This window comes from Falco cherrug, chromosome 7 (assembly GCF_023634085.1).
Source record: "Falco cherrug isolate bFalChe1 chromosome 7, bFalChe1.pri, whole genome shotgun sequence".
NCBI classification, from domain to species: Eukaryota; Metazoa; Chordata; class Aves; order Falconiformes; family Falconidae; genus Falco; species Falco cherrug.
Window position 1 is genome coordinate 25,318,035 of NC_073703.1, and position 27,458 is coordinate 25,345,492.

Genomic DNA, 27,458 nt, shown 5'->3' on the forward strand with positions numbered 1-27,458 from the left:
TTCTGTGACATACAGACTAGAAATAAGAGGGACCCCAGGGTGGTACGCAGCCTCCTAACAACACAGCAAGCTAGACAACAATGAATTGCTTTGAGCACTTTTCTTATGAATTTTAGAGGGGGTAAAAGGGAGAACTTTTCTCTATTTAGGCTTTCTTTCAGTGCTGTCATATTCAGACTCACCTTTTCGCTCAGAAGCTTGCTCACGTCTGCTGGGATAAACCACACATGCTGAGGAACAGAAAGCGTGCCCAGGCTTAGCCACCTATGGAAAAGAAATGTTATTAAATTGTTCTCTTTCTTCTCCCTTTGTAGTCCACTGATCCTGAAAACGAAGATGACTGCTGGCTTATTGAGGCTTGTACATCCTGGGCTGTCATAAAGGAAATTGCCTTCTTGATCCGGGACGTGTGAGCCTGAGCAGATAAAAGGAGTTGGTGAGCGGTGGGTCAGAAAAGGCAATCCACTGCTGTTTACTGGGCTTCTGCAGCCTTATAAAACTTGGCTATGACTTGAAAAGAGATCCTCATTTAACGTTTAAGGTTAGCTGCAATGGATGGCTGTTCCCTTCCCCTAAGTTGGAGAAAGAGTCATAAATATTTTACCACCAAAAAATTGCGTTCCGAAGACGTGACTACAGACCTGGCCTGATTTCTACAGCCCAGATGTTCCTTTTGCCATAGGTACTGCTGCACTGAGGGATTCTTGAAGAGGGGTTCTTGGGGTTTGTTCCTTACTGTATAATTTTCTTTGCTTTAAAAGAAGAAATTTATTACCCATAACTAAAAAAATAGAGCAAGCAGGAGAGGTATACATCATTTGTCTATCACATCTCTTAAAAACTCATTGTTTTTTCATTTACAGCAAATAACCTGAAAAATTATGTGAAAATAAAATCCTATCACAATAAAAATGGCTTTTTAGAGAGTTGGTAGAGACAATTTCAAACTAAGAAAAATAGAACACTGGGAAATAACTTGATATTCAAGATATCAGACAATCTTTATCAACCTGCATTACTAGATCAACTTGTCAATGGAAAATCTTGATTTAGTGTTTCTTGCAGAAGTCCTATGACTTAGTTATTGAAATTTTCCAGTAAATAAAGTTGTACATGTGGACAGATCAGCACCTTCTGTCAAAGCATTTGTTTAGGGATTTGATTTGTGAGTAGAATATCTTATGACATTTATTGTCAGATCACTGAATGACAAGTTTAAACTTCAGTTAAATATTCAGTCTTCTTTTAATATGGTACTTTCACTGTTTATGTATATCAAAGTATATTTATCATTCAACGAATAAAGTTCAGATATGGGAAAATAAGCACAGGAAGAAGAAAGTCCAATATTGAAGAGCACTGAGTATGTTTTAGCTGTACTGCAAACTAATTTTGAGAGTAATTACTCACTGAAATATTGTCTTTAGGAAAATTTTGTTAACTTGCAGATTATAGGGTAATTATGATTTATTATAATTTCTCTGGGTCCCCATGAATATTCCTGGTAAATGCCCAGTCAACCTCCTGGGCAAGGACATAGGACCCATCTAGAATATTTAATATGTCCCCACAGGATCACATCACATGATTCTTTTCATAAAATGCTAAACTTCATCTTAAAATGTACTACACGCTTTTTTCCCCACTTTTCCTATTGGGAACTATTCTACAATTTATTTCTCTGAAAGCCATAAAGTTTCTTCTACTTCCCAGCCTAAACTTATTCATGGAAATTTTAAAATTCACTTGTCCTTGTGCCAACACTGTCCTTCAGGACAAATATTTCCCTTCCATCCCTGGTGTCCAGTCCTCAAAGTATTTCTCCAAGGCAATCATATCCCCTTTCAGTGCCTGCTCTGCTCATTTAATTAAGCCATCCTTTTAGCCTCATATCAAGGGAGAAGCTCTTCATTTCAACTTGTTTTAGACAGAATTAATTTTCAGGGGATGCAAGTAGGACACTTAGGCTGCTGGTCCGGCTCGGAGCCTGACCTCCTCCCAGCTCAGGACTTGGGATCGTATTTTCTTCTACTCCTACATGACTCCACAGCTTGCCAGCTCTGGTTTAGCAACGTTTGATGCCTTCTGCACCTACCCTGCAAAACAGATCCCAGCACACTGTGATATCCATCTGCTGTCATGCAAATAAGTGAGGAGGGAACAAGCTGTCCTTGCTCGCACCGAGTTCATTACTTCTAAGTGCAGATTGTGACTCTCCGAGGCTCCTTGTTTTCACTTCTAATGAAACAAGCTAAATTCCTTTCTGTTACCTGCAGAATACACGTGTATATAAAACAAAATAAGTACAAGAAGCCAGGGTGAGAGTATTTAAAATAGTAATCTCTAAGTGTTTTACTGAAGCAAGCCTATGAATAAAACCGATACCACCGCACAGGAAAAAAAAGTATTACCATCAGAAATAAACTTCACCAGCTGACAAGCTCCTAGAGGCACTGACTGAGAAAACCAGCTTCAGCACTAAGCATTAGCGCAGACACAGAGACCCCCGAAAAGGATGCACGTGGAATTAGAGGTGTTGTTTCACCCATCAGCTTTTACAAGAGAGTTCAGAACAGTGAAGTCACCTTGAATTTCCAGTTTGTTCTGATTCCTTTTGCTGATGAAAAAGGCTTCAAGCAGTTTATTTGTCTGTCACATGCACCCTTTACCTTACAGCACATCATCAGTGAGCACACTGGTAATGTGATGTGTGTCACCTGTTCTCCTGCCCAGCCAGACGGGCTGGTGTCTCCTGAGGATGCAGGAGACAAGCAGCTCTGGCAACCATCAGCAGCCCCGTGGCACCCTCGGTCCTGCCAACAGGACATGGCTGTGGAGGAGTGACACGGACAGACAAGGTGATTTCTCCCAAGCACAAAACTTCTCTGTTCAGTGTTACTGTCATGGCAAGAACGTTCAGGGGTCCTCAAGGAAAGAAGCAGCGGAATAAGTAGCTGACTCCTTTCTTTCACCGTCTTTCATCTGGAGAGCTTAGAAAGAGCTTGGAGATGTTAATTACCTTCCCCAGGCCTTGGAGACGAGTGCTTCAGTTCACGTGCACCAGAAGTCCATGGTGGCTGCTCACTCAGAGTCTCGTGCAGTGGCCAGGGGTCAAGGCAGGAGCCCTGGCACCGAGTTCATCCTCTAATCCTGGAATCACAGAATCATGGAATCATTTTGATTGGAAAAGACCTTTAAAATCATCAGGTCCAACCGTTAACCCAGCCCTGCCAAGCCCACCACTAAACCATCTCCCTAAGTGTCACATCTATTAAAACATTCAATTACTTCTATAGAATTAAAAAAATTACAGCCAAAGAATGGTGCACCGGTTCATGGCTTGTGTGATGATGACCCCAGGTGTGGCAACCTATAGATTGTCCTCAGACACCAGCCCATCTTCGTGGGATTCTGAACATAGGGCTTCACTGGCGCTCGGGGCAGTTAGAGCAGCAGAAAGCTGCCCACACACCACCAAGGTATGGGCAGCTCTATATAAGATGGTCTTTTATCACCAGACCCTGGTATGCTGCTTCCTTCAGCAAATGTCACAAAACCAGGAAGAGAATAAACTAGATTTTCTTTTTATGCCAAAGGGATTCAAAGCAGTTGGAACAAGTCCAGAGGAAAATAAATCAGTATCCTTTGTACAGAGAAAGGAGTGCATATCTCAGCCCCCTTGTAGCAGTGACAGATTAATGGGTTTTTTTCGCTTGTAGGAATCAACCCTATCGCAAAATGCATCTGTAACACAACTTGCAATACCTGCCACACATTATAATGTAGTGTGTTACTTTAAAGCAATGTGTACTTTAAAATGGAGCAATGTGAAATAATAGAAAAAAATCTTTTTCATTAACACCTGCATGGCCTGACTGCCACCAAACACAGGAGCCACTGTTTGACCTACATTGACAAGACTCCTTCATGCCATAACCTTGTCCAGCAAATTATTTTTTCTCAGCTCCCTGCCCCTGGAGCTCATCCGTCCCATCCCCAGTGTGCCTGCAGCCCCCACCTCCATCGTACCCCCATAACGAGGGCAGGGAGACCCTTGGACACAGCTCAGCTGCATCTTCTCAGGACCTCTGCACCACTGTTCACCATGGGCTCATGGCCACAAGATCTCTGGTGGCCTTTCACCACCTGAAACACTCCCAACGATGGACAACACTTCTTCGCTGCCACTGGAAGCCAAACTGCTAACATCCTCTCCAAGATAATAAAATATGGATTCACACACATCTCACCTCCAGACTGGGAAAAAGCATCTCCAACCTGGTCTCCTTACAGACAGCACCCATCAGTGCAATGGAGCAAGAACAAGATGGGTTTTGCTTGGGGCATGCAGGCATGTGTGTTTGCATGTGTTTATATGACACTGAAGCACATTTTTGGCTCCCATTAAAAGAAACCACATCAGATAGACCGGGTACATCTGCCCTTCTGCATGGAGGAAGCCCCAGGACCATGTGCCCCAAAGCCAAGCAGTTGGACAGGCTTCTCAGCAGACAGAGAGCACATCGCCTATTTGGTGATGTCTCAGAGAAAAAATAGCCCTTCTTTGGAGCCCAAGAACCACTGACCCTTCCAGCCTTGCAATTCGGGGTGAACCATTGCTCCTGACACTTCTGCTTTGCCTGAAATTGCTTTGGCAATCTCCAGTGACATTGCTACAACAAAGCAACCAAAAACTCACCCTAAAACTGGATTTGCCACTTTCCCACACCCCTGGCTGGTCATTCAGAGACCATGACTGGTTTCTTAATGATATGCAGCCACCACCACCTTGTCCAGCAGCCTGGGAGCACCCCAGGCACTGCTCACACCTCCTCTGACCTCTGAAGCCATATCAGCCTCTATTTCAGACAGTGGAGGCAGTAACAGGTTTCAAGGACATGGATCTCTCTCCAGCCGGCTGAGATATCCCTGGAAGGCTGCGGAGCAGCTGGCTGGGCTGGCTCAGCTCCTTCTCAGCCCCAGTGATCTGGTTAAAAATTGCTTCCTTAATTTCCCCAAGATAAAGCTTTTTTCCTGATGAGGATGGCAGAAGAAAAAATTTGTTCTTGTCTATAAAGGGCTTTGAAGATGGAAATTTCCAAGTATTGTAATTTGTACAAGGACTGAAATTTAAATTAGAACCAGGTTTACCTTTCAGTGTAGCATATAAAAAGCTTGCTGTGTTTTCTTCTAAGCTTTCTTCAGCTTCACCCCCAACTGCCCACCCACCCACCTGAAAGCAGGAGCAGGCACCCCTCCCCACCCCATCCCTTCAGTCGCACACCACTGCCAATTCCGCTCCGCCACTCAAGTTTAATGAGGTGTAACAAGTAAGGATGAATCAAAACAATCAGCAGATTTTCGGCATCCTTAAAGCTAATGGCTGTTTGAAAGCTCATCAGCAAAGCAGATGTTGCATTTGATCTGCAAACTGGTGTGTGGCACTGTCTTAACAAACCCCACGATGGCGAGCCAGCACCGGTGGCATGGGTGCCACCAAGGGAGGCAGACCTGCCAGAGGATTGTTGAGCACATTTGCATTGGCTGTTTGACTCCTTCAATGAGGAAGGAAAAATATGGTCCAAGTACTGGTGGAAACATCCCTTTACCAGGGTGTGCTGCAGCCACATCCATCAGGGGCCAGCAGTACGGCACCCCTGTGAAGGCCGTGAGAGTGTATTTCCTTAATATTTTTCATAAACTCATGTTATGGTGACACAGAAGCCAGAAGAAGAACTAGGCAGGAACAGCTTTGTGGAGAAGCTGCCCACACTCCTGCGCTGCCTGCAGCCCTTCCCCTGGCCACTCCTGCTCCCCGCTTGCCCTGTGGCACCCTGGCACCAATGTTAGAAGATACCAGTGTGTAACCAGTTACACCCTGTCACTCACAGCAGACACTGACATCCTGCAGCATGTCCAGAGAAGGGCAACAAAGCTGGGGAAGGGTCTGGAGGAGTCTGATGAGGAGCGGCTGAGGGAACTGGGTGTGTTTAGTCTGGAGAAAAGGAGGCTCAGAGGAGACCTTCTCACTCCCTACAACAAAGGAAGAAGGCTGGAGAGGGGTGGGGTCAGTCTCTTCTCCCAAATAACAAGTGACATGATGGGAGAAAATGGCCTCAAGTTGTGCCAGAAGAGGTTTAGATTGGATATTAGGAAAAAATTTGTCACAAAAAGGGTTGTTGAGTATTGGAACAGGCTGCCCAGGGATGTGGTGGAATCACCATCCCTGGAGGTATTTAAGAGACGTGTAGATGTGATGCTCAGGGAGATGGCTTAGTGGTGGGCTTGGCAGTGCTGGGTTTATGGCTGGACTCAATGATCTTAAAGGTCTTTTCCAACCTACATGATTCTGTGGTTCGATGGCAGCACTAGCCACTCGTGTATCAGCACCTCTTCTGCAAAACCAATCCCAACTAGCATGGAGGCACAAGTGGAGATAGCATCTACCAAAGCCCCATGACCCCCCTACATGGAACAGATAATGCTGCTGTCAAAGTGGTATGTTGTGTCCTAGGATGAGGTCTGGGGGTGTTTTTCTGGGAACCTTACCTACAAACGGCAGAACTGCGCGTTACCAGGCTTAAACACACACAGTTTATGACCATACACAAATTCAGGGATGGGTCTTTCTGGCAGTTTATTTGGAAGAAAAGGGACGTGTGACCTATCAAAACTCACTCTTGCTTTAGCAGCTTGACATGATTAAAGGCTTTGCCAGCTCAGCAAGGCCACAAGGTTGTCTGAGAAAGACACCGAGAACAAAGAAAACTGGATCTTTGGCAGTCGAGCAGGCAGAAAAAACAGGAAGCTGAGTTGGGAGCTGACAACCACAGGAATGTCAACAATTCTAAAAATGGGATTGAGTGCTTGTATACCTTTAACCAATTAGTATATCTATAACAGCGTGTGAACAGTGTATGTAACCAACAGAATTAAGGTGACATGTGTATGGATATGAAAATTGTATATAATTTTGCAGAAACTTAAGCAAAGCGTCCTCAACTAGGATCAGATTGATAGGTCGTTGAGTCCATTATTTCACTCCTGCAGGTCTCTACCATGCTGCACATCTGTCTGCAAGTGCGGGACCCACCAGCTGCATGGGTGCAGAGGCACTGCTCATCCAGGAGCACTGCAGGGGCAAGGTGTGTTGAACTGGGTGCAATTCACACACCACATCTCCCTGGCCTCCACACAGGCTGTGCAGGGCACAGCATGCCACGGTGCTGCTCATGGTATTGGATGTCCTGGTGTAAGAAACAGGACCAGAAGAGTCATGTAGCAGCCAACCGTAAGCAGCATGCTCATCATCTTCTCATCAGGTATTTAGGGCCAGGGACATCATGCCAATTGGCCTCAGCTGTCCATCTAATCCTGTGTGATTCAGACTGGAGCAGGTATTTATGCATTTCTCGTATGTGCACCCAAACCCCTGCAGAGACTGGTGCCTGTAACAGAAACCTGTGAAGGAACAGGCACAAGTACTCAAGCTTCATGACTGTGTGAAGCTCACCTTCAACGCAGTGATGAAGATCAACATAATAATGCTGATCAGAGAAAAATTTATGTGCTCAAAGCAGGTTTTCAACAATACACAATAGAGCTAGAAATGATGCAATTAAAACAAGAAAAGAAAAGAAAAAGAAAATATTGATTGCTGTGCAATAAGATAAGTCCCCACTGAAGCTGCACTCCATTGGAGGTCAAAATCCTATGGAAAGCAGAGCACATAATCATTTTTATTGCACAAGAGAGGCAGGTTGCAGAAGGAAGTCATCTCTTTCACTGTTGCCACTTCACTATTTCTTCCAGCTATACCAATTGACATAATAAAATAAACCAAAATAAAATAAAAGAGAGCCATCTAATTAAAAATAAATACCCTGAATTGAATTCTGCAGAATAAGGAATGGACAGCACGTCATTCCTGCCATTCCAAACATTAATGCTTGAGTAGTGCCCCAAACCACATAATTAGAGCATCAAGCTAAAATCACTGCCATAAGGAGGAAACCTCTAGTACATGAGGAATGCTCTTAGGAGACAGAAATGCATCTTCAGCTTCAACGGTAAACACAGCTCTTAGTCTGTCATGCAGGGGATTTCAAGTGGCTCTTACCTGCAAATGAAAACCCATTAGAGGAAGGATCAACAGCAACAGCAAAACTTCCCTTTCATACAAAATACCCAGCTCAGCTGTTAATCTTGGAGCTGGACCTGCCACCGGTGAGCAGCCAGCCAGCCAAGGCGCATGGGAAATTGGCAAAGGGGAAAGAAGCCAAAACTGCAAGACCTGTTCCAGAAAACTGTGAAGAGTGGAGCTCCTTCAGCTGGCTCCAAGATACGCTAGGACCTTCGCAAGGAGATCTTCCCCATGGTATGGAGCAGCATCTCCATCAGCACAGCTCTGGGGGAGCTGGGGCTGATGGATGCCCATCTTGGCTGTGCCACTGCTGCCATTGTTGGCAGGCCTGCAAGGAATTTGGTGCCTCCAGGAGGGCAGCTAGGTATAGCACAAGCTCTTTATTTATTAAGATCAGCCTTTATTAAGGGGCACATTTATCATTAGTGAGTAATTATCCTTTAGCTATGAGTCCTCTGTATTTTCAGAAAAAGAAAAAAAAATAGGAAAAGCACAAGAAAAGAGAAGACTTCCAACAGCTCAAGCACATATATCTAAATTCCACCCAAACACAATTAAACTGTGGCTTTCTCTCTCCTCAGCTCCTCATTTTACTATGCTAATAACCAACAGCACAACACAAAGCCTGCCTTCCTAAAGCGATGGGCTTCAGCTAAGGAATTTCTTGGCATCTGAGCCAGTGCTGCTTTAAGTCATGTCCTTACCTCGGCATGGGGACAAGCAGAAGAAGTGGGAGGTTGGGGGTGCCCCCAGCCCAGCCAGCGGCAGAGCCCCCCCGTGCCTGCATCAGCACCCGACAGGTGGCAAGGGGCTTGTGACACCGCTCCTGCGCCCTTACTGTAACTGCAATTCTGTATCACTTGTATTTTCTAAATCAAAAAATGGGGATAACTATTAAAGCAGCATTGTAAGACCTTTTAGATTTATACAGTGCATGCATCAAAAGAAATGGATGGCTCCATTATAATGAGAAAGGAAGAAAAACCATTTCCAGAGACCATTACAAAAAGAAAAATCATCAATGTCTTTTGTTCTACAAAAAAACCCTCTAATTCAAAGTTTATGACAAACATGACAAAACAAGCGCACACTTAGTAGTATCATTCATGAAACACAGCAATAGACTGAAGAAACAGCCATAAGTAATGCAGTAAAATTTTGTTAATTAAACATTTAATGTAACAGAGCCCATGAGCTGGCATGGGGTTTCTCTGCAGTTCTATTTTTAGCGCCTGCTGAGCTGAGCAGCAGTTCATCTACACACACTCAGAAATTATGGACTTGGAGTTCATTACAGATTTAGAAGTGCTACCTGAGAAATTCATTTTTATGCAGACCAAACAGTTAGACAGGCAGATGTCTGGTGCTGGCCGGGCTGGAGTGACTGCTGGTCCCGGCGCCCGCGTGGGGCTGGCTGGGGTCTGTGCTGGGAACAGCGCTGAGCACACAGGGCTGTTCCAGTCGCTGCTGAGCGGGGCTTGCCCAGAGCCAAGGGCTTTGCTGCGCCTCAGCCCACCCCACCGGCAAGCAGGCTGGGGGGCACCAGGAGCTGGCAGGGGACACGGCCGGGACAGCTGACCCCAGCTGGCCCCAGGGACGGCCCCGACCATACGGCGTCACGCTCAGCATGTAAAGCTGGGGAAGCAGAAGGAAGGGGGGGCGCTGGCAGGGATGGCGTTTGTCTGCCCAAGCCCCCGTCACCCTGATGGAGCCCGGCTGCCCTGGGGATGGCTGAGCACCTGCCTGCCCTGGGCAGCGGTGGGGGAACTCCTGGGTTTGCTTTGCTGCTGTGCGCGGCTTCTGCTTTGCCTCTTCAAGTGTCTTTGTCTCAGCCCGGGAGTTTTCCCACTTTGACCCTCTGGTTGTCTCCCCGTCCCGCTGTGGGGGGAGTGAGTGAGGGGCTGCGTGGGGCTGAGCTGCCGGCCAGGCTTAAACCACAACCGTAGACAAGAGAGAGGCACTTCTCCTGCAAACAAGCAACTTCCCTGAAGCCCCTAAGCCCCTGGTGCCTTTGCCTCCTTTCTGCCTCGGACTCCCTCTGAAATGCACCACCCACAATCGGCAATTGTTCTTATTTCAAGTGGCAACCCCAGGGAAGAACAAAATAAAGTATCCTTCCTCTTATGACAGCCTTATTAGTATGTGTGTTCAAATGCATCAACCTAATGAGGCCGTGCCACTACAGCAAACTGCTGGTTTGAGTATTGTTGAAGCCTCAGAATATCAGAAGAATTTTAGGGCAAAAGAAAGGCTATTAGTTAAACACAAATAGTCACAAAGTAATAGTGAAGACTGCCAAAAAATACATTCTTTTCACTAATAACTGCTGTGCAAAATGTAAAGGGGAGATTTTAAACATACTCATATTTTATTTCAAGACATGAATAGCTACAAGCTACTCTCAGAGCAGCACAGACCATATAGCACTTACATAGCACAGGCAAGATCTATCACAGCTCTCAGACAGGAACATCTGAACCACACATTAAATTAGGCAAGATGAAAAAAGGCACATTATTCTAAAATGCCAAAGACACTCAGCTTCCTTTTCCCTTCAGCATTCAGCCAGTTATTGCAGATGAGGCTAGAGCTGAAATTGGCTTCAATGAGAATAAATGGGCATTCACAGCACGGCAGGGAGGGAGCAGAGAAATCTCCACGTGCCTTAGCCCCCAGGAGCACGGGGTCAGAAATGTCTGATAGAGATATTTAAGAATATCTATCCCTAGTAAGCTTTCAGCATTTTTGTTATTTTTGCTATTCAAAAACAAAGCTTGGGGGAGAGGTAATTCGTCACTGAGTCACTGAACTGGGACTCGGGAAGCAGCCAGCCAGTTTCTGTCTCCAGCAGATCCACTATGAGACTTCAGGGAACTTGTTCCTTCTCAGCCTGCCTCTGCCTGCAAGCCATATTTGCATCTTCCTAAGGAGGTAAATGGGTATTTATTATCCCATAATTACAGTGAGTTATAACCCAAACAAGCAAAAAACTCCTCAAGAAACGTGTAGGTGGAAGAGTAAAACAGTCAGATCTGTCCACTCTTCTACAGAAGTCTCCACTTTCCCACCGCCTGCACAAGCTACTTGCTTTGTGGAGCAGACTCCAGTCACCAGGAGTTTGTGTCAGTAGTAAATTTTATTACAAAAGAAAACAGCAATGGGGAAAGTGACTGCCATGAACCGATGAGCCAATGCCATGGCCCATTTCTAGCAACCCACAAGACCTTCCCTGAAACCATCACTTGCCTGCAAATATTTTAATAAAGCAATGTCCCTATTGCACTTGAATTTTATTTTGTCTTTTATGAACCCTGTCATCTCCAGGTAGCCAGATGTCATGCTGATGCTCCCAAACTTTTGAACTAGCTCCTTCCAGCAGAAGCAGAGCGGGGGGACATCCACCCCGGGCAGGGGTGCGGTGGGCACACAGGCACCCTGACATTAAGGGCAGAGGCTAACAAAAAATAAAATTCTGAAGACAGTTGAAGCCATCCACGAACTTTTATCACAGCAAATACATCATGGCATGTAATTTATTACTTGCCAAACACTTTGATGCACCATTAATAAACTACGTTATATAACAGGTTTTTATTTTTAAGGAGCTCAAAGCTTCTTGCAGCAGAAACCACAACTTGTCATTTATTCAGGACCAAAATATATTCAAAAGCATTCATGCTGTGTATTGAGCAGTCTGTTTGTGCCTGATACTCTAGCAAAACTGCTGAAGAACACTTTATCCCCATGTAAAGATCTGCTTTGTAACGCTGACGGTGGCAGCCAGGGCTTGGGTTATCTGCCGCCTGCTTGACAGCCAGGACAAAAGAGTTTTGAAGAAGCAGTTTTAACTTTCCAACTCTTTCTGAATCCACAATGTGATTTCTCAGTGAAGTTTTTTTGTTTTTTTTTCTTCTTAAAGTCTTCCACAGCCTTTAAGACAGGCAGCCCTGCTCCCTGCTCATGCCCCAAGGTGGCCATCTCTAGAGGGATGCAGGCCTCAGAGGTGGGAGCCTGCTTCTGCCCTGCTGTGCTGCAGCAAATGACCTCCTCAGTAAAGCAGGCTCACAGTGCCCAAGCAAACCAGCCACAACGCTCTGGCACTCCTCTAGCTCTGTCAATGTCACTGGGCTTCCTCCCCTGAGTGATCCTCTTCCTGCCAGCTCACCCCCATGGAGCTCAGGGATTCCCTTTTGCCTTCTCGCTGCTGCACATTGCTCACTGGCATGCGCCGAGCCGCCGGTAGAGCCAGACCTCTTGGTTTCAGGGGTTTTGCAACACCTCCCTTTCACAGGGTTCTACATTAGACCCACAGCTGGTTCGTGCCTTCACAAGCAGCAGCAGATGCAGACTTTGCTTGCAATAATTGCATCCTGAAAGGAGATGCTTGCCTCCAGGGACCAGCAGGTAGGATCTTCTCTATAGTTTAATCGCTCATTCAAATGATACAGATAAATACCCTTTAAAAGTATTTAACAAATATGGGTAGAAGCTTTCCAACTGCAAAATGACACTTGGCTGCATTCATGAGCTGCATAAAGACTGGGATTTATGTCTGCCGAGTTAAAGGGGGCAGGATGCCAGCTACAGTTTTAAATCTTGCCCACGTAAGCACAGCAAAGGAGCAGATGCCGGGAGGTCAGCCCACAGGAAGGAGCCCTCAGACCACCGCTCCACACCACGTGGTGATGCCAAGATAAGCAATGAGAGCATAGGAAGCACATAGTGGCTGTCACACAGTAAGAGGTAGGGTGCTGAAGGGTGCAAATAATGTTTTGATAAACAGAAAATAAAAAGGTTGATGCCTTGATTGAGGATCGGCACCAGGACACCTACCCTGTAGCCCACAGCCAGTGTTTTGCCTGTAAGCCCCGCCAGGGCTGCCCACCAGCATGGAAAGAAGAGCTGAGACTGAGGCGTGCAGCTCTTTGCTGTGCATCGCCTGCCCAGCAGTGCCTCTGCTCACACTCAGGACTCCTGAGCAAGTTAGAAAAGCAAAATTTTATATAAAAGATTTTGACTGACACATCGGTAAAAAGGCTGTACAAAGTGCTTTGTTGAAGTACTGCATCCAGTTTCCGGGTTTAGAGTCCCGGGATTTAGGAGCATCTTTTCTTCCCAGTCTCTGCAGCAAGTCCTCGTGCTCTGTCCCTGGCTCAGCTGCTTTAGTGGCTGTTCTTCCAGGCTGCCAGCCTCTTGCACTCACTCAAAGCAAATCACCCCTCGGAGCCCATCAAGTCCCAGGAAAAGCCAGAGGCAGCACCAGAGGAGCTGTGAACCCCTGGAGAAAGTAAGGGGGGGCTGGGGCAGTAATCATGGCAACACCAGCACATGCAGAAACATGCTCGTGGGTCAGACACCTTCATCCCTCTGGTCTGGACTGGGCTCGTACCGTGCCAAAGCACCCAGTCCACCAGCAGAAGCCCTGGGCTGAGATTCCCCAGCTGCCAAGATGGACCAGTAATGCCATGGACACCAGTAAACCCTTCCCTGGATGCAGCAGAGCCCTCTCCCCTATGCTTTTTGAAACCCTCCAGCAGCTTATTGCGCAGGGAATGCTGCTCATATACAGCAGCTCTAAGCATATGGTTCGCAGTTGTGAGCATAAGGAAACGCTGAGCTAATTGCTGCTCTCGGAGTGGGAGTGCTCTCGGCAGCCTGCAGTCACCAGCACGGAGCTCCAGACTGGAGGGAAATAAACCTCTCTCCCATCTCCTTCCCTCAGTGCCCTCCTTACAGAAGGCCCATGCTGCCCTGGACACAGCAGATGCTCTCGTGGGCGCCCGCTGCACCCACGCTGATCCCCGCACCTCGGTGTGGGGGGACAAGGACAGGGAGAGAAATGGGCTGGGAGGGCACTGAGGGCACCCCGAAGCGAGGCCGTAAGATGCAGCTGGTGGGGAATGGTTTCTTTGGCAACAGAAAATTAAAATATGAAAAGTACGGTTTGGAAGAGCCACTGTAAAGCAAGGGCTGTGCAGCCATCTCCATCACAGACTGGGCTTTTTATTAATCCTGCACTTTTCAGGGGTGAGTTATGAGTTGCAGAGCTGGGCAAAGCCCGGCAGCAGCTGTCGCTGCAGAAAAGCCCCAGCCTTGGAGCAGCCCTGGAGTTTTCCCTGAACCTCCTGGGCTCCGCAGTTAACTGCCTGGTCCTCAGTCAGAAACAGAGGCAGGACAATGAGAAATCATGGAAAGAAAACAAACCACAATACTAAAACAAATCTGCCTAAATTATTTAACAACCCTGAAGGTGTAACACCAGTGAGCTGCAGAGATGCTGGATCATCCCTTAGTGCCTAACACAGGTTGGTTGTTTATGCCCCATGAAAGAGATTTCAGATCAACCAGCACCCATTTGCCCTTCTATCCATTCCCATCACTGAATTTTGCCTTGAGATGGCTTCTCGAGCATCTTCTCTGATAGCACTCCCACCCACACCAGTGGAGCTTCTGCCTGTGTGACAGCGCCAGGTCCAGCTGCTGTTTACACCACAAGACCTAGAGTTCCCAAAGCACAGTGCTCCTTGGTAAGGTAACTCCATCACCTCAGCTGAAGAGCTGACCAGCTCTCTTCTCTTGCACCTCACAGGCATTGCCTCGTTAGGGCAGCGGCTCTGCGAGATGCTTTGAGTTTGGAGAGTACACTGAATGAGAAGGAAATCCAGCCTGCAGGTGCAGATCTCATTTAGGCAGAATGCAAAACCTGGAGCAGCACTGGTAAATTGGAGGAGAACCTGATGACAATTCACCGGGCCCTTACACAGACATAGTCGGTCTGGTCCTTTTCAGACCATCCAAGAGGCACATTTCCATCTTCCTCCTGCTGCAGCGCGTTGCACAGCCATCACAGATGAGCTGCGGTCTTTCATTACACCTTGTTCCAGTGCCAATGGGACACGGTAATTTAGGATTTGCAGGTGCATTCAGGATTTTGCATTTAGTCTGTGTTCAGAAACAGGAGGGGAAAAAAGTAATTCCCACCCTTGGTTCTGAGCTCTTGTCTGAAATATTATGACAAGAAAATAAAATTCCTTCCTTCCCCTACCTCCAACACACATGATGATTGCTTTCTCACTTCCATTTGGGAAAGTTCAAAGGTAGCTAATAAAGGTACCACTGCACGGTGCTAGCAATCAGCTCGCAGAAGAAAATTGCTAGAGCCAGACAAATTGGCAAAAGCTGGGTGCCTTTCTGTTACATCTTCATGTGCCAATTACAACAAACTATGAAACCTTACTCTGCAAAACAGTATGTGATTTTGCTACAAATCTGGGAAGGCTGGACTTGCAGTTGCATGAGCTGTGTTTTCCAAGGAAACATGGAGAGATCATTCCCATTCCTTTGAAGGTAACAGAGGAAAATGCAAGCAGTTGCCTCACCAAACAGAACTAAATTCCTATTTTTTTTAAATTTAAATAAATGCAGCAGACCAGCAAGTTACCTGTTTTACCTTTCTGCCACCCTAGGAATTAAAGCCACAAAACGATTTACACATATAAACACGAGACCCACAGACTCAACCCTCCTTTTGGCTGTCCCTCTCTGAGAGCACCCAAATTTCACCTCATTCCTGAGCCACAGCACTCTGCCTACGTGCCGGCACCCCCACTGCCCAGCCCTACCCCATCCCCCTCCAAAACACAGGACAGCTCCACAGCTGGAGACATGAAGGGAGGGAGATTTCACTTCTCCATTCTCTTATTCCTGTTTCTCCAGATGTTTCCTCCGTGCTGCATCCTCTGCCATACATCTGGCCCATGCCTGCGGGGTTAAACTCGTCTCCTAAACCAGGAGTGTTCTCCACGTTGATTTACTTAGAGGCCACGACCAAGCCACATCTTAAGTCCTTTCTCTAGGATACCTGAGATGTGTCCTGGTAAAGCATGCTTCCCAAACCTCTCGCCATGTCTCCTGTCACACCGTGCTTGTTAGGTGTCATCAAGAAACATTTTCCTGAGCTCAAGAAAACAAAAGAAGGAACACAGAGTTTCTACCCTAATTACGAACAGGTTGTTTCCTTTTTTTGTTTCTCTTGTTTAGTATAAGACCACTGACTATTATGGCAGACACGCTGAATAAAATGAGCAACCTCCAGAACCATGTACTTGCATTTTTGGAAAAAAACTAATTTTTTTGAAAGCCATTCTGAAGGGGCAATATTATACCATTCCAAGCATATAAAATCATTTAGACTTTACCCTTCTCGCTAACCTGAGAGCTTACAAACAGAATCACTAACGCAAAACTCTGAAGTCTGAATACATATGTTTTTTCATCCACACTGATGTTAATACTCAGCTCCTGGCCAGCATCAGATAAACAGCTCACACTGTCACCAGCAGAAGCAGTTCCTCCTGCTTCAGAAACCGCCTGTTGCAAGTGAATTTAGAGTGAGCATCTCCCCTCACCTTTTTTGGAAGCATGGCTCAGGTGTGCAGAGGGATTTGGGAGAGATGCTCAGAAAAGGTAGGGTGCTTTCAGATGGCATTTGTAGGAATAGGCAGGAGGTGAGTTTGCCATCCCGTGCGTTTGTCCCTGCGATGGCCAGATGATGTGATGCATCTTCATTTCTTTTGTAGAAATCTCAGTAAGTCTGTTACTTTCACTCCCATTTCAACTGCAGCTGGAGAACCTGCATTAATTTCAGCTACGAGAGGGTCCTCCAAATCAAAATCTGATGCGTTGCCAATTAATGTTTCAGTTGCCAGCTGCAAATAATAATCCCATGGATACTTTAATCTGTCCCTCTATTTTTTATTTTTTCAGGTTGAGCCTGAATTCCTTGCTTTAAATGCCAATCATCAGGGAATGTCCCAACCACCTCCAGGCCAGAGGGTCCCTGCACAGTGCCTGGCAGCGGGCTGACTCTCCTCCACAGCGAAGGTTTGGCCTCCTTGTCCCTACAAAATATAGATTTTACCAAAGGCAGAGGTAGCTCACGGTTCCCTTTGCTGGTTAGGAGCTACTTTCATATATTTTGAGAATGTAACCAATGGACCAGGATTTTCTAGAACATTTTCTTTGCTCACTGTCTTGCAGCGGGTGAGGGAAAAGCATGAGTGGGTTGTGCCACGTTGGCTGTCACCTCGCATGGCCAGGTGACAGCAACCAGTTTCATCTCAGCATGTCTGTGAAACTCTGGGAGCTTCCATGAGAATGTTGTTTTTCAAAGAGGAAGTTTAGCTTTAACATTGTCCAGTTATTTATAAAACAAGAGATCCATTAGTACACAAACAGCAGTTAATGCTGTTTTTATCGAAAACCGTAATCTTTTTGGTATGTTGCGTGGCTGTGTCTCCTTTTACTGCCTGGGGCAGTGCAGTCACACAGCTGGATCCTCCATGCTCATCTGCTTGCACCTGGTGAAACATCCCCATCCAAAGGTGACATTAAGTAGGGGCAAGGGGCGAAGAGAAGCTGGACACACTGAGATAACACTGCTGTTGTGAAGAGCTGGGGTAGCAGCGGCAGATGCAGTCTCATCCCTATGCCTCTGAAAGCCTTCCCCAAAAAATAAAAATGTTTTCTGAGCCACACAGAAAAATGAAAATAAAAATACATAATCAAGGCATCTGGGATAACTTCCAGTGAAGATGTATCTGGCTTTTCTACTGCTTTGACTCACTAGTTAGAGAGGAGTGTAAGCTTTTCCCCAGCATCACCCATGTGAGCATTCCCATGCAGGTTTTAATGATGTTTACATGACCTGCTTCATGATCTCAAAAAAAAGAAACAAAAGAAGTGAAGCTGATTTTGCTGGTCTGCTAGGTGAAAGCAGGTCTCACCACTCTTGGCTCCCTTCTGCAAATAAGATTTCAATAGCGTTAGTAACTTGGGTCATGTTCAGTGTGGTCAGGTCCAAACCCGAGCGCAGGGTCCCCTCAGCACAGTGGGGCCAGGGTGGCCGCATGCCAACCCAGTGACATCATCAAGCCTGACAACGGCAGTGCTACCATCCCACTGACCCTCCATCCCCGTTTTATCCTGTGGCTCATTCCACCTGTGACGATAGAGAAGCTCGTCCTGGGTCAATCACTTCAGCCATCCATGTCAGCACCAAGGGATTCCCCCAAACCCCTTTTTCCCAGTGCAAAACATGTCAGAAATCCAAAGAGAATTGATACACGGTGACCTTTACAACACTTCATTGATAAAATCCCTGGACTGCTTTGACCTGAAATTGTTGTTAGCACGTATCTTCCTAATTCCACCGAAACAGTGTAGGACATTAAAGTCCTAACTAGACCAAAGTCTTTTAAAATACTTATGAAAGTCATTTTACACACAAGATAAGGCACAATGCATGATAACATGATAACAATTACACAGTCTTTTTACAGCCTGTTTTCCAATGGCCACAGTGCAAACTAGCAGATGATGTTTCCTTCCTGAAGAAATCTATCTGCAAGGAACTGTCTGGAGATCTTAATTCTCAAAATAATGAACTTTGGGAGCCTCAGCTGATGAACAGCCAGGACTCTAGCTCATTTACCCTTCTATTATGGACATATCAGCTTTAATAGTGCAAAACAGCTGTGACAAGACAGTGCCAAATTTTTTCCCTGATCACATTTGGCCATCAGTACTGGCCATGACACCCACCAGTTCAGCGTAGCCTCAAGGAGCAGCCATCAGCTGAAAGAAGCACCGGTGTTTGGGGACTTCACCATTGTACATCTTTGCAGCTGGGCTGGAAGAGCTTTGTCTGACACGATGCAGATTTCTTTAAGCACCTTCCCCTTCAGCATCTGCACGGGTGGCTCAGAGGTCCCCTCCCCACAGGAAGGGCTGGGGGCACAGGAAAGGCTGGAAAACAGCAAAAGTTCAGCAGCAAAATCTGCTCAGCAGAGGGACCTGATGGCTGAGGTCATCCCACTGTGATGAGCAGCCAGCAGCGCGTGATGTTTCCTGTCTGAAAAAACATTAACCCCTGTGTACTTTCAATTTTATTGTGAATCCCACAAGAATATTATTCTACATTGGTATTTTGGGGAACGAGTGTGCAGCATGCTGCTTAAGCACCGTCATTGCTTGAAAACAAGGTGATTTCATGGCAGATGGATCGAGGCACTGGCTCCCAGACACAAATGGGTCCCACTAAGCCTCAATAACTGGCCAATAGCTGGTGAAAACTGCCTTGTAAAGAGAGCCCTCAACTTGAAGCTGGAGGATAAGGGTACAGCAGTGGCAGCTCATGGCATACAGGGAAGACTGGCAGTAACCCAGGGAGTCTGAAGCCTTCAGTAAGAAATACTTTTGTCTTTTGCACTTACAATTTCTATGTTAGATGTGTATGTATTTCTAGTTACTTTCATGCTATGCTACAGGTTTCTAACATTTTGTCTTTTGTAGAACTTCAGACATCAAATGGACTTGCATTTTAAAGCAGGATGCAGATTTCCAATACAAACTATGCTTTTATGCCCTCTTTTCCCCGAATCCCCCACTTCAAAAAGCAATAGCTTAGTGCTGCTGTAAATTTCCTTTAAAATACATAAAACCATAAAAATCCAAGTTCAAGGAGGGAAACCAAAAGCACTATGTAGCCCTTCAGATTTAAAGTCAGAAAAAACCCCAACATCTAAGTGTATAAAATTAAGTCAAAAGGCTGCCAATGTTCATGAAAATGATTTGAAGTCACGGTATCTAAAAAAACAATAGTAACTCTTGGGACTTTCTGTTTTCTTTCTGGAATCTAAATCTTTAGGATTTGTGTTTTAAAGCTTGATGCTACAAGCTGAGGGTTTGCTTTGGATTTAAAGCAACCTTTGAAAAGTAGTGTTGAAGGGTAAAAAGCTCACAACATCTTAAGAATTAGGGAGCTGGTGCTTTAGGAAAGAACTAAATCCTGCAAGGCTGCAGACGAAGCCGTGCAGGGGAAACCAGCATGGTAGGGAGCCCTGCACCCCTCCCGGCCACGCTCTGCTCTGGGAGGAGAGACCAGTGTAGCCAGGACGGGCAGTGCGCGGGTGACGGGCAGGGAGGGAAAGGGACCTCTTATATGCAATAGAATATATTGCCTTCTCATGTTGTTCATGCCTAGTGTAAGTCTAGCTCTATATTGCTTTTCTGTTCTGGTTTTGATGGGAGATGTGGCAAGCCAGGCTTTGCCTTGGGATTGCATTATCAATTCCTAGCTGTGCTGAGCTTCCCCCATTCCCCTTCCTCAGCATCATGCACTGCAGACCTATCCCAGCTGCCAGCGGAGGAGGGGGTGTGGGAGTCTGGTCTGGAAGAAAAATATTCCCCAGCAGAATAAGAGTTCAAGGCATTTTTTTTCTTTATCCAAAAGCCTCTGCTGGGTTTAGAAAACTTTTGCTTTCAGCATTGTACATGCACAGAGGGTCAGGACAGCTGCTCTCCTGAAGTTTTCATCATCTCAGTAAAGCACAAGAGAAAGGAAAGCATGCTTGTCCCCATTTATGGGTGGAAAAATGAAAAAGGAGAGTCTGAAGGAAAAGTGGGGCCATTCCAGGACACAAGGGACCAGTGGCTCCAGATACTGGCTATTGGTGTCCAACTGCAACTCACAACAGGGGCTTGCTGAAGTGCAAACCCAATACCATGGCTGAGCAAGTGAGCCCAGGAAAACAGGTGGGATGGAGGACCTTGACTTGCAAACAAAGGTAATGAGGATAAATTCAGTGACTACATACAGTTGTTTTCCATTCTCTTTTATTGTTTTTCCTGTTTGATGTGGGTTTATTCCTTTTGACAACTTGCAGCTGTTATTTTTGGTCTTCACTGTTCTGCCTTCTCTTTTCATGTCCCAGATGATGATTTCAGTACTCCCTGGACCCATGCCATCTCTACCAGCTCCTCTTCCCCATCACCTGCAAGTGTCTCTTCCTTGCTGTCACTCCTCACAGAAGGGTTTTGCTCTTCTCGCCCGTGAAGCGGCTCCTGGCCCCGTGCCTTGCCACTGAGCTTGGCAGAAATCAAACCAAACCTTGTGCTCAGCCAGGCAGCAGTGCCGCTGTGCCCACAGACCACACGAGGCTGAGGGGGAGCTGACCCAACGTCCTGAGGATTTAATGCTGATGCCTGTGTAAATGGTGTCTGTGCATCCTGTTACTGGCAGGGATGTAGCTGAGACGAGGGTATTAGAGACCATGACCCCTCTGAGCAGTGTGCAGAGACCTGTGCAGCAACAAGCATCGTTCAAACCCTCTGGTGAGGTTTTTACAGCCAGAAGGTACGCGTCTCCTCTCTTCCTAAAGTATATCAAGAGAAAGATGTTAAACAGGATAAACTATGCTGACATACTGGTGACCTTTGTAATGGCATCACAGCACAAGCTAAGCTGTTATATTTCTATAAATGTAATGAGGTTACTAAGTCAGGGGCAGAGGTGTGCATGAGGGGGGGCAGTGAGGCTGCGAGGGGAGTAGAACAGCTGGAGAGGTGAGAGCAGATGCTGCCCCATCCACCCCTGCCCTTGCCCCTGCCAGCCTGCACGTAGCCCTCTCCTGCCTGCGCTGGTTGGAGAAAAAACTTTCCGTGTACCAAAGGGAATTTTTTGTGTTACTCTTCAAGCTGCAGATTTTTGTCACCCAGTTCCTCTACAAATGCCCCCACTCCCAAGCCTGGCGACCCTTTGCATCCGGGGCTCACGCTGGGATTTCTTCAGCCGTTCCCTGTCAGCCGTGGCGAGGCAGCTGGCTGCTGCACGGGGACATTCGCCCGTGAAGTTCTGGTACATCCACACCTGACGGGTGGTCTGGGGTTCACCCCACTCTTGCTCACCCCATGTGCAGCCTCCAGCTGCCTCCCTGCTGCTGCAGCATCCTGCTTCCCTCTGCTCCTGCACTGTGTCACTGCCTTTCTGCAGAGGGGCGACACTCATCTGTCGGCTTTTATTCTTCAGGAATTTGCCTGTTCTCCTGATCCAGAGACCCTTCCTCTAGAGAAATAACACTCTGTGTCTGCTGAGCAAACCTCTGGGGCTGTGGGAGGCAGCCGGGAGCCCTGAGGCAGCTTCTCCACTTTTGTCTGCCCCACCACTGTGCCAGGACTCAAGTCCCACCACTTGCAGCATTCCCTCATCTGGCTCACTGCACACCTTGGGGATGCTGGTGCCCCTTCCCTCTGGGACTGCTGCCTGGCAGGGTGCTGAGCTGTTTCATGGATTCTCTGAGTTACAATGTCACCCATTTCTTCATCACAGCTGATCAGGATTTTCCTTGTTCTGTCCATCCAGGTCCCTCCCTCCAGAGACAGGAGGCTGCAGGTCTGCTCCACTTCCCCTAGCCCAGCTGTGGAGCCCTTGAAGAGCTGCTCAGTGTGTTCTGCTCTCACCTGATTTTTCTTTCTCCAAGGTTTAGCTGTTTGCTCCTCCACCACAAGCTCTATTCCCTGGAGACTGCCACACTTCAGCTTGAGCACCAGCAGCAGGCTGCTGTCAGAGGGTGATGCAGAGCCCTCACTTTGCCTGTCGGCTTGCCCTGACTCCTCTTCTCCAGGCTGGAGGGGCCGTGACTGCTGCCCTGGGACCTGCTCACTGCCACACCATGACTCCTGCTCCCATACCGGCTTGCTGCCATGCCGTGATTGCTGCCCCGATACCTTCTCACTGCAACGTTGTGACTGCTGTCCCAAAGCCTGCTGGCTGCCATGCCGTGACTCCTGTCCCAATATCTGCTGGCTGCTGCACTGGGACTCCTGCCTTGGTACCTGCTCACTGCCATGCCTTGCTGGCCATCTTGTTGTTTCAGGGCACATACCTGAAATTTCTCTTTCTGCCCCATTTAATGATTTATTCTTTGCATCAATACTGCTCTCAGATATTTGAGCAGGGGACTTCAGGATTTCTGCCAGAGCCTTCTTGCTCCAAACTCTGCTCATCTGCTGGCTCCTGTTCATGACCTCTCTGGTTGTTTTTCGGCTGACCCAGGTCATCCCATCCTTGGGGTGGTAGGCCACCCTCCGCACTTGCTCCTGTCTTTCCCTGGAGCCAGTGCTGAGCGGCACCTCCTGCCATGGGGGCTGGCAGCCACTGTGCCATGGCTCGTCCCCCAGACAGGACTCTGGCCCCAGGGGCTGCCGGCTGCCCTTCCTGGAGATCCGCTGAGGGCTGTGCCAAGAGTCCTGCCGAAGGGACCACTGGGATGCTTTCCGCAGATATTCCTGCTCCCGGGCAGGTCTGCAGGTTTGCTCCAGCTCAGAATCCTGGCCCCAAAGTTCCTGCCTTTGAGAAACATCCATTTCACTGCCAGGCTGCTGAACTGTGTCACCCATCTTACTGCGTGAACCTTTACTCTCCTGAGTTTCTCAGGCATCATCTGCTGGTTCTGGTCCCATTAGGTTTTGGCTGCGGTGCTGATGCTTCTGTCCCCATGCTTGCTGGCTGCTACCCCACAACTCCTGTCTCTGTGATGCCAGCCCCTCTGCTGCAGCCATTTCAGGATGTATATCCAAATTTTTCTCTTCCACCCTGTTTACCAGTGTATCCTATGTATTGATGGTTCCCTCCTGGTTTTGAGCAGGGCACCTTGAGGTTTCTTCCAGAGCCCTCTTGCTCCAAATGTGACTCGACTGGTGGCTGCTGTTTGCCACCTCCTTGCTGGCCTGAGAGCTGGTGCAGGCAGGACCCTCTTCTGCACCCACACATGGAGCTAGGACAGGCTCCTTTGCATCACCTGGGAGTCTCCAAGTGAGGGAGCACCGGCTGCTTACCCCCTCACTCCCCAGCAGATCATCCTGGGGCATGAGGGCCAGCACGTCCCCATGCAGGGGCAGCTGGTGGTGGTGTGGAGCCGGTGGTGGCGATGGGTTCCTCTGCCTGCCCCTGCCCTTCAGAATCTCCCACCACTATAAGGTCACCAAACAGCTCCACTGCTGCCCGGCTGCCACCCCCACCCCCAGCCACACTGCTATCCCCAGACTGTGCCTCCACAACCCCACAGCTATCCCAGCCTGTCCCCCCATCCCACAGCCTGCCCCTAGCTAAACACCCGCACCGCTCTCCAAGTCTTGTACCCCCCTGCCCATGCAGCCCCTAATCATCATCCCCGCTGCCCCCAACTTTCCCAAGCATTCCTCCCTGCAAGCTGTTCCCTGCTGCCAGCCATACTGTGTTCCCAGAACCTGCATTAATAACCTGTCTTTTTTTACCCCCTCGTTTATGTTTAATTGCAAAATTAATTCAGGTTTTAAAAACCTTTAGCTCATTGCCTGGCTTGTTTGTTTTGTTCAGCTTATTCTGGAGAAACGTCTGCTTTAGAGTATTTTGGCAGAGATGGCTTCTCACAATCTGCAGCAGACGGGGAAACTGTAATTCATGAGCCAATACTGCTCCTTAACAATCTTGCACTCTTACGTGCATAATTTTTTTTAAAAAAATAATATTAAGAACCCTGTGGCTGCCTACAAAGATGTAGATGAACTGTGTGCCTCATTTGTGCTGTATGTACAGCTGAAAATCCCTTTTTAATTTGCTCTGTCACAGTTAAATATTGCTGCTCATACAGCATATAACATCTTTTACGGCAGTAAGACAAAAAAATAATTTGGATAAAAGAACTACAGAAACAAATTTCCACCCAAATCTCAGTGCAAACAAAACCCCATTCCTAGTTCATGGTATATAATCAAGGCTTTATTAAATCTAAATCAGCAGGTATATGTAGAGGTATAATGCAACAAAAAGGTTAATAAAAGATTTTTTAGTGAATTCACAACATAAGGACGCTAAATTACTGAAAGGCAAAAGTGCCCAAGGAAGCAAATGAAATCTTAAGGTGTAGAGGCCAAAACTCCAGGCTATAGCCACTGTGATGTGTGCCCAACATAAACCTGAAAATATCCTTAAGCCCTGCCAGGAGTGACAGGACCTGGCCAGGTTGCAATGAACTGGAGCGGGTAGTGCTTTCTAAGCAGCGGCAGACACGTCACGCTTACGCACGATACACTGTGCTCTACCCTTGCTCTTCCCAACAGATCTGTAAAAAACCCATGCAGAGAGCGAAGGCAGAAGGAAAAGTGGTTTGGTCCCAGCTGGTGGAAGCGGTGCTGCTTTCCTCACCTGCTGGAGCGTCACACCGTGAGAGCTGCGTGCCAAGCGAGCAGGTCGCCAGCCCCAGAAAAGAAATAATTCACTCATGCTGCACGCTGCATTGTCATGCGATTGCATGACAGGGTATGGCGGGGATGGTTCCCTCTGCCGCCACTTTCACCTGGCAGCCAGAGAGATGTGACCTCCTCCAGGTGCATTAACCACTGAGGTGTGAGAGCCAGAACTGGAGCCGGACTGCTGTGCCCTCATCCCAGGACGAGCACCCAAGGGTGCTACCCTGTGCCCTGGGACCAGGACCACATAGTCCTTTGTTCTTCATCTTTGTTTTGACCCAGCTGCGATCACCTTGCTTCAGAGTGGTCAAATGACATATGAAGTTCAGACTAATAGCAACCAACTTACCTAGTCTCAAAATACTAGCAGGTAACTACACTACTGATAGCCACTAACTATACTAATAGCCACTTTACCTGTAGCTTACTTGTTTCCAAAGTGCCAGTTTACCATATGCCACCAACTTACATGGGCAGAATTTCATGTTAGCAGAGAGGTGGGGTTTGTAATCAGTATTTTTCTTCCAAGCCTCGTAAGATTTGGCTTTTTGAATTTTCTTGCTTCTATTTCTTTCCAATGTTTTAGAGTAAAGATGCAATTACATTTGGTTGTGCAGGAGGTCATCTGAGCAACACCCAGCGGTATTTCACCACTCTTGGTAAATCCACTCTGTGCAACACCATCAACCTGCTTGAAGGTCCAAGGCCATTGCAATATAAATACTGTGAGTTTACACAGCTTGAAAGGGAGTATTTGAAAGACGAAACACTTCCAAAAGTACTGCTGGAGAAAAACATGCAGTTTTCTCCTTCCTTTGCAAGCCTGTAGTACTTGCTGGAGCACTCAAACTTTTGTGGAGGATTGACCATGGGGTAAAGCACGTGGCCAAGCTTTTTACTTCTCTCAGAAAAGCCACAGAAAAGTCACAATCCACACATATTCCCTATAGATTTGTCAAGCCTTTCCAAGTAAAATTCCCAAATGTTCTGTCCATGCCAAGCATGCTCCAGCCCAGGATGGAAGATCTGCCACTTACCCTGTCACTGCAGCAGCCCTCCCCAGCGCCCAGCACACTCACTCCTGATGTCCTCAGCCATGAAGAAGGAATTGCTCCTCCAAAAGTAAAAGAGCAGCAGAGTGGAGGAGCTGCAGATGCTCCCACATTGAGCAGCAGAACAATATTCCTCCATCCCATGACGTGCTCTGAAGGTGGTTCCACTGCTGCCTGTGCAGCCCCCCGGTGTCACAGCAATAGCCATAGCAAAGCCCAAAATTCCTGTTTCAGAAGAGACTGCAGCAAGCTAGTTCTGGCGAGGAAGGGCAGCAGAAAGGGGATGCTAAGTGGTTATCCAAGCTGCACTGAAACCATCAGGGTGAGACAAGAAGACTGTGTGGTGGTGATGTAATTAAGGACTTGCACATATGCAGATGGGGAAGCTAAAGCGAAGGTCTGGCTGCCCGGCAGCTTGCTGATGTGCTCAGACCACAGCTCGCCATGCTGAACTGTGTGCTTCTTCCCCTGCCTACTCATATATTTAGGCTCTGCCTCTTGTTTTATATTTCAGAAGCAGCCCTTTGGGGAGAGAGATCATCTCCTTGTTTGACATTTTGTGGAAATTAGTTTGCATTTGCTGAGTACTAAATCTCCATTCCTCAGCTAGAGAGTTCAGAAAAGTGCTTTTCCTGGGGACTACCGTCTTGAGCATGTATTTTCTCCCTACAGAAAAAGAATAAAAGCAGGAGAATTCCTCCATCTTCTCTCTTTCTCTTCTCCTTTGATTTATTACTATTGGCTGTTTCAGGTTAGAACTAGATATCTGTGTATATACAGATATATATGTGTGTGTATACAGGCATATATATAAAAATATAAAATACCTATCAATCACTTTGAAATTTTATTCTTTGAAAGTAGGCCAAAAACAGTATCATTTTTTCTCATCTACTTACAAAAAACCTCCAAGGTAAAAGTTCTCAAAATTACAATAATTTCCTGCCAAGAAAGTCAAATTTGACATTTGAAGCAGACACTTGGGTTCTCACTTCAGTAAGCACAGGAGAAATGCACACCTACATGGATTAGAGAGTGTCTTTTTGAGGTTGTTTGGATGGCTAGCTTTGCTTAGTTTGGGGATTTTTATCTAACATATTTTATAAAAGCATCTGAAAACAGGTTTGCGCGTGGAGTACTTTCATTATATATTATGAAGGACCAGTGTTTTGATCGTTATTTTAGAGTTCAATTAA

General features: G+C 47.0%; 1 long non-coding RNA gene across 1 annotated transcript; it reads right to left on the bottom strand.

Moving 5' to 3' along the window:
• LOC129736552 (uncharacterized) lies at positions 1 to 26,907 on the bottom strand. Its single transcript, XR_008733316.1, has 3 exons — positions 26,248 to 26,907; positions 3,020 to 3,150; positions 1 to 264 (listed from the first exon to the last, which is right to left on the bottom strand). It is a non-coding gene; the product is annotated as an uncharacterized LOC129736552 (long non-coding RNA).
• Between the last annotated feature and the right edge of the window lie 551 nt (positions 26,908 to 27,458).